The sequence below is a fragment of the Cervus elaphus genome, chromosome 21, assembly GCF_910594005.1.
Source record: "Cervus elaphus chromosome 21, mCerEla1.1, whole genome shotgun sequence".
Taxonomy (NCBI): domain Eukaryota; kingdom Metazoa; phylum Chordata; class Mammalia; order Artiodactyla; family Cervidae; genus Cervus; species Cervus elaphus.
In genome coordinates, this window is record NC_057835.1 from 6642103 (window position 1) to 6649547 (window position 7445).

General features: G+C 66.7%; 1 protein-coding gene across 2 annotated transcripts in view; it reads left to right on the forward strand.

Moving 5' to 3' along the window:
• Window positions 1–5312, forward strand: part of TSNARE1 (t-SNARE domain containing 1) — a 115009-nt gene extending 109697 nt beyond the window's left edge. For both annotated transcript variants that reach the window (XM_043879453.1, XM_043879451.1), the window contains one exon: window positions 5177–5312. The gene's annotated coding sequence lies outside the window, so the exon portion shown is untranslated. The remainder of the gene's footprint in view (window positions 1–5176) is intronic.
• The last annotated feature ends 2133 nt before the right edge of the window (window positions 5313–7445 follow it).

Genomic DNA, 7445 nt, shown 5'->3' on the forward strand with positions numbered 1-7445 from the left:
ATGAAGGGGCGTCCGTGCTGCCCCTGCAGTGACCGTGGGCATCAGCGGCAAAGGCCGCTGGGCGTCTGGCCCAGAGGAGTTCGGCCTCCGTGACAGGCTGTCTCCTCACCACGCCGTCACCGTCACAGTGGTGTTGCTGTTGTCACGAGCCCGCCCTTGTTTGTGGAGCTGGGACTCAGCTGGCTTTTCTCTCTAATGTTCCCGCATGGCCCTCCAGCTAGCAGGGCTGTGGCTTGTCCTCCCTGTCGCCTCGGGCAGGACGCACGGGCACAAGTCCGAGCAGTCCAGAGGTCGGCGATGCTTCCGTCTGGTTCAGTGAACACCCCCGCCCCTCCTGTTGGGAAGCGGACCCAGCACTGCTCCCGCAGTGCACAGCCAGGGGAGAGGCAGTCCCCTGAGGTGCTGACCTGTCAGGAGCAGAGTAGAAGCCAGAAGGGGCGCAGCTCTGCAGCGAGGGCTTCCTGGAGGAGGTGGTTCTTGAGAGCTGAGGACTGAGAGCTGGGTATGGGCTCCTCCATCAAACAAGGAGGTGGGCTCTTGGGGCCAAGAGCCGGGCCAGGCAAAGGCCTGGGGTCACTGTCAGTGGAGCACGGCAGCAAGAGCCAGGCCAGGCCGCGTTCAGGAGGCCCCCAGGCTTCCTGGGGCCGCTTGTCAGAAGCAGTGTTTGCTCCCAGCAAGCCCCCTTCCCTTTGCATGTGATGGCCCCACCCCTCGGCACCCCCAGGCTGGGCAGATGGCCACGTGAGGGGGGCCTGGCCCAGCCAGCCAGTGGGAATGCCCTCCACTAGGACAAAGGTGGAAGAGAACAAAAGCATGAAAGTTCTGGCAGCCGCACAGAGGTGCGAAGACGGGAGGGGCTGGTGGATGGTGTGGCGGCGTTTGCCAGCGGCTGGGAGGGGGCGAGGTGGAACGGCGTGGAGCCTTTCGAGTCCCAGCCTGGGACCCGCAGCTGGAGCAGATGCCGCAGGTGCCCACGGGGACGCGGCAGGCTTCCTCTCCTGCGAACTGGCCGCCAACCTGCCCGACCACACGCCTCCCCAGAAGCAGGAGTTCGGGCTCCCCGATAACTCCTGTAACCCAGGCTGGAAACCTCGCTCAACCCCCGCCCCTCAGCCTTTGTTCCCATCATGGGGGGGTAGGGGTGCCTGAGGCCTGTGTGCCCAGCTCCTGGAGAGGTGGCCGTGGCCCTCCATGTCCCTGGGGCAGCCCCTGCCCTCACCGTCCCCCTCTCCCTGACCCCCTCCCTTCCCCAGCTGGCATTGGCCTCAGATTTGGTTCTGTGACTCCGGGCTCTGGGGCCCGCACCTGTCCAGGGGTCACACTATCCCTGGAGTGTGCCAGAATCCCAGGCTGTGCCAGGGCCCCAGGCCCTCAGTGACATCAGGACGGGAGCGGGGGCACCTGATGATGCCAGCCAGGGCCCCTGAGTGGGGGAGGGCGAAGCCCGGCACCGTCCCCATCCCGCATGCCCACCTTGACCCCGGGGTCAGGCCACTGAGCCATCCAGCCCTGTGTCCACTGTGACGACCCCACTCACCAGGTGGCAGGAGGACACCACCTAAGGCCAAGGGTTTGGTGAGAGCGCGTCTGTGTGGTGGCATGGCCCTGGGTTTGGGTCCCACCCACCGTCTCCACCGGGGGCAGGGAGCAGGTCCACAGCTCCACACAGCTTTGGTATCAGACCCGTGAGGGGGGACAGTCCCCGCCCCGACACAGGGCTGTGCAGTCACGGGGGCTCCTGCAGGGGCCCCGTCAATCAGCCCAGCGTGGCGGGTGAGGGCCTGGCCACTTTCCTCCCCTTGCTTCTCCAGAGCCACGCAGGAGGCGGCGGGTGGGGTTCTGCCCTCGGGGACCCCCTGCGAGGAGGCCTCCAGGCCCCACTTGCAGGGCAGGCACTTAGAAGGGAGCCGCCTGACAGAGGAGAGAGGGCTTTGCTGCAGAACGAGGACTTCAGGGGAGCAGGGGGAGCCCCTGAACCTAAGAGTATGAAGCAAGCATTCTGAGGGTCAGCTGCGCTTCGCAAGGATGCCCCACCCTGCCCCCCGACTGTTTCCCTGCTCAAAGCAAGCAGTTTTGCTTCTGGGTACTTCTCAGTAATTGCAATAATAAATTGAATAATTAAGCTAAATCCACAGAAGAGAATTAAATATTAATTTCTAATAAGCTATTCAGAGAGCGTCACCAGGGAGGACCAGCAGACTGTATCTGTGCTGGGTGCTCTCCTGCTCAGCCCCCGAACTCTCCCTCCCAGGGCAGGGCTAACCCACATGCAGCCTTGGTCCAGGGGGTGATGGTCAGTCGGCCAGCGGACACCTGAGACTGGCATCAGGCCCAGCAGTGGAGGAGGAGGCCCAGGGGTCTTGGCCTGGGTCCCCATGGCAGATGAAGTTGCCTGTCACCAAGGGGGTGGGCGCACCACTGGCAGAGTGGTGAGTGGGTGAGAAATGACTCGTCTGAGGGATGTCGACAGTGACCTGAGGGTTGGGCACCACCCCGTCCCGGACCTGGGGAGCCAAGCCCCGCCTCTGTGGTGCCTGCACCTCGAGAAGGACTCTCACCATCACCCCACAGCCCAGGGAGCTCAGGGGTGATCTGAGCCCCAGGCAGTCAAAGGATGGTGCTCCAGACAGACCTTAGGGCAGCCTGCTCCCATTCTGAGTCCTGCCCCTGCTCCCACTCTGAGCCCTGAGCCTGGTCCCACTCTGAGCCCTGACCCCGGTCACACACTGAGCACTGACCCTGGTCCCACCCTTGAGCCCTGCCCCTGGGCACACTCTGACCCCTGACCCTGGTCCCACTCTGAGCCTTGACCCTGCTCCCACTCTGAGCCCTGACCCTGGTCACACACTGACCCCTGACCCTGGTCCCACTCTGAGCCCTGCCCCTGGGCACACTCTGACCCCTGACCCTGGTCACACTCTGAGCCCCGACCCCGGTCACACTCTGAGCCTTGACCCTGGTCCCACTCTGAGCCATGACCCTGGTCACACTCTGAGCCCCGACCCTGGTCACACTCTGAGCCCTGCCACTGGTCACACACTCAGCCCTGCCCCTGGGCACACTCTGGTCATGGGATGGACCTGACTCAGAGCCTGATCCTGGCTGTAGACCCGGCCCTGACCCTCCTCGTAAGAGATCAGAAAGCATGGGGCAGGCACAGGGTGTCTGCGGCATGAAGTTGATGGTGAGGTGGGGAAGGTGCAGGTTATGGGTCTAAATCAACCCAGGGTCCCTGAGACCCTGGGGGTCTTAGGAGCCGGGCACCATCTTGATGAGGTGGGGGGGTGTGAAGCCCCCGTGGCCCCTGCGGTGACGCCACCCTGAGGAGACGGGAACTGAGGAGGTCAGCTGGGGCAGGAAGAGGGTGCAGCAGGGATGGGGGCAGCGCAGGGCTGCGGGTCGTGCAAAGCTCGGAAAGACAGCCCCCTCCAGCCCCTGCACCCTGAGAGCCAGTCTCCACACCGTGGACCTATGTGTGCCCTCCCTGGAGACCCCACGGACCCCCAGCCCGGGGGAGATCCCAGTGCCGGCAGCTCAGCCCTGCAGGCCGCGGCTTCCCATCCCAATTGCCTTCCAGATCCCGTCAGCCTCCCATCTGTTCAGATCCAAAGGTCTCCTCCGCAGCCTCGCATCAGAGCCGTGTGGCTGAGGCTCCGCCTGCAGAGGACGGAGCAGCAGGCAGGGCGCTTGGGGTGGGGGCCGTGTGCTGGGTGCAGGGATCCCCCACTTGAGTCCACTCATGCAGGTGGAGACGCGCCTGCAGAGGGCAGGGTGGGGTCTGCACAGGCCCGGGCTTGGGGGTCAGCAGGGCGGTGCTGAGTCTCCACCATCCTGCCAGCCAGAGCTTGTGCCCAGGCTTCCAGGAAGGGCTAAGCCAGCTTGGGGGTGCCAGCTGACAGTCGCCCCATTTTACCAACCAGGAGACGGAGCTTAGAGGCCCCAGCCTGCAGCCGGCTCTTGGGACGGGGTCTCCCGTGAAGCCGGCTTTGAGAGGGCCTCCTGGGAGGGGGCGTGGGGAGGAGGTGACAGGCACAGAGGTGGGGTGCGGGGACGGGAAGGCGGGTGAGGACGCAGAGGAGACACACAGGCTCTCTGGGGAGGAGGCTGAGGCAGGCGCAGCTCTGAAGGGTGCCCATGTGGGCTGAGCCTCGGTCACTCTTTGGGGCCGGCGTCTGGGGAGGGTTGGGGAGTGACCGCTGCTCCCCTCCGGCCTCCCCCGCTTCCTGGGACTCAGCATTCCCTCCAGGAGAAGGGCAGGCAAGCTTGCTCAGCAGGGATGGAAGCACAGACCAGCAGCAGTTCTTGTGGTCTTCAGAGGGGCTGTGGGGAGGCGAGGGAGGTGGCACGCGCCTGGAGACCTCCACGTGCAAGGGGTGCCCGGGCGCGGCAGAGGGGGCGGCCCCGTTCCTCAGGGCTTCTGCAGGGGCCTGGGCAGTGCCCGCCTGGCGGGCTGTGATTTTCAACAGTGCGCTCTGGGGCCGCCTTAAGAGGTGCCCTTTGAGGAGCTGCCCTTCACCCGCTGGCTCGCGGCTCCAGGGTGGTGGGGGGGCCCCCAGCCTGTGCACACGCGCGTGGCCACAGTCCTTGTGTTTCTGAGGAGGACGTGCGGGCTGCACTGCAGGGGGGCGGTGGCGGTCAGTGGGGCCCTCGGGGCCGCAGGGGCTGGCCGGCTGTGACGTCCCGGAAGGGAGAGGCCGGGGGCCAGGAGGCGCCGAGAAAGTGCCAGGTGTGTGGCTTTGGAGGTAGGAGAGAGCAGGGCAGCCAGGCCAGACTCGCGGGTGAGGACGGGCTGGGCAGGGGTGGAGGGAGGGCAGCGAGGTCTGGGGAAGCCTGACCTGGGTTGGGGGGAGGGGCCTGCGCCCGCACCGTGGCCACGGCGTCTCCCCTCCCGGGACCTCTGCCGTCTCACCTGCGAGATGGAGGCTGGCCGTCAGGGCCCACCCTCCTTGCTGCCTTGTGACTCACCACCCAGCCTCCTGCCCCAGGGGTGCAGGGACAAGGACCCCAGCTCCAACAGCCCTGCCCAAGGGGGAGCCCTCGGCTCCCCCAGGAGGCTGGCGTGCGGGGGAGACCCAGGCCTGGGAACCGTTGGTGCCCGGGCCTCCTCCTCGCCTGCTCTTGCCGCAGCTGAGCCCGGCTGTCTCGCCAGGAGCTGACGGAGCCTCTTGTGTTGCAGGCTGATGATGTCGCCTGGCCTGCATGGACCCGCAGAGCTTCGCACCTGCCTGCCGCCTGCCGTGTGCCGACCCCCAGCCTCTGTGCCGGCCCCTGGCTAAGCCGCCCAATAAACTGCCATCAGAGCCAGCCACAGGGGCGCTGATCCCCATCTGTCATCCGTCAGCGGGAGGCAGCTTCCGGCTCTGAGACCCCAGAGATGGAGCCTGGGCTGCGTGGGGTGGGAGGGGTGGTGGGGGCGTGTGTGAGTGTGTGAGTGTGGGGTGAGATGGCCGCGTGGGCAGGAAATGCGAGATGGGGGAGGGCCTCCACTGCCTGTGGGAGCCCAGCCCAGCCGTGGCCCGCCCCGTCCTCCCCGAGGACCAGCGGGCAGCCCCCACCTAGCTCTGTGGCCCCTCCAGCTCCCGAAGTGATGTCACAGCTTCTCTGCCTCCAGGCGCCCGGCCGGGGGCTGGGCACAGAGAAGGGGGCCCCGGGTAGAAAGAGCCCAGCTCAGGCTGACCATGGGTCCCCCTCTTCTGCAGGAGTGAGGCATGGGGGAGGCATTCCTACACAGGAGGGGCTGCAGCCAGAGAGGCCACTGGGAGCGCCCGGCCTCTGCGGGTGGGAGAGGGCAGGAGACAGCCCTGCCCGCCGTGGGGAGGGGGTGCAGGCAGACCCCGGCCCCTCACTGCAGGACTCAGCGTTGCCCTTCCCTGGCCCCCATAGAGCTCAGGACCTTGTGGGCTGGGGGCTGCACACACCAGGCCCCCAGGACAGGCAGAGCCCACGGCCTCAGAATTCCAGAAGGGTCTGCAGGAGGCTGCTTCCTGCTCAGTGGCCCCTCATCCTCCAGCCTCCCATCCCCACCCCCCAAGTCCTTCTTCCACTGTAGAGGGTCTGAAGCATTCCAGACCCCAGCCGCTTTGCCCCAAAGACAGCTTCAGGTTGGATGACCCTGCGAAGCTCTGCGTTTCTCGACACTATCTTCCCCAGGGCCTGGGAAATGCGACCCCGTGGCGGTGTGGGCACGGCGGCAGGACAGGCTGTGGAGGCGGGGGGCAGCGGGCAGACCCTCGAGCCGGGGAGGCAGCCACTTCCTCAGCTTTGCAGCCACAGGGCGCTGGCTGCTCGGGCCCGGGGTGTCTGGAGGAGGTGGTGTTGACCGCAAATTGGATTTTACACCTCCGGCCACAGGTGCGAGGCCTCGGGCCTTCAGGGGCCGGGAGGGCCACACGTGTGAGTGCACAGCCCAGCTCTGCTAGCCAGGCTGGGGGTGGGCCGCAGAGGGGAGGCACTCGGGGCAGGGCCGCCCGGGGCGGGGCAAGGCTGGGCATGGGGATGGAGAAGCAGGAGACGGCTGGCCGGCCCCCCGCGCCCCGCCTGGCCGCCCGAGCCCGGGGGCCCTGGCTTGCTTGCACAGGCGCTGCCTCTGCTCACTCTCGGCCGCCCGACCTTGGAGCGTCTGGGGGTGGGGGGGTGCAGGCTGCCGGGACTCCAGCACCCGCTGCTGCCCCGCCGGCACCGCTTGCTGACCCTGGGGGAAGCAGGTGTTCCAGGGCAAGGCATTGGCGTGGATGGGCTGAGGGCAGCACGGGGCCAGGAGGAGGGCGCCCGGCGCAGGGCTGACGGCAGCAGTGGCCACCACCTGGCTGGACTCCGAGCCTCCCCGCTGGAGAGTGACGCGTCAGGGTGACCTTGGGCTCCTGCTGTCCGGAGTGGCAGGGAGGTCGAGAGCCGGGCCAGCCATCTGGGTGCAGGCAGCATGCGGCCAGCCAGCGGGTGCCCATCTGGTGCCCGCACAGAATGGGCTGGGGCCACGATGACTGGCGGTACCCACTGTGCCCTCCCGGAGCCGGCAGGATGGGGGGAGCACCCCCGCCCTGTCCCTTCCTCTCCTGGGAAGGCCCAGAGAGAGACCAGTCTCCCTGAAGTTCCACAGCACGTGGCAGCAGAGCCAGACTTGGAACCAGTCTCCATGTCTCCAGGCCAGACGCGAGTCATGGGAAGCCAGAGGCTGGCTGCATTGAACTTTCCTCTTGGGGAGCATGTGGGTGCTGGGAAGAACCTGGCTTCAGCACCGAGTTGGTGGAAGAGAGGTGTTTGTTCAACATCGGTCACAGCCCAGCCAGGGGCACTCACAGCTCCCTCCCCCGAGCCTCAGTTTCCCGTCTGTAGAATGGGACTGTTAGAGCCTCCAGTGGGAGGGTGATGGGAGCCAGGCCTGCACAAGGCTGGGGCTCAGGCTCCACCTGCGCTGGCCATGCCGTGCCTGCTCCCAGCTTGCCGCA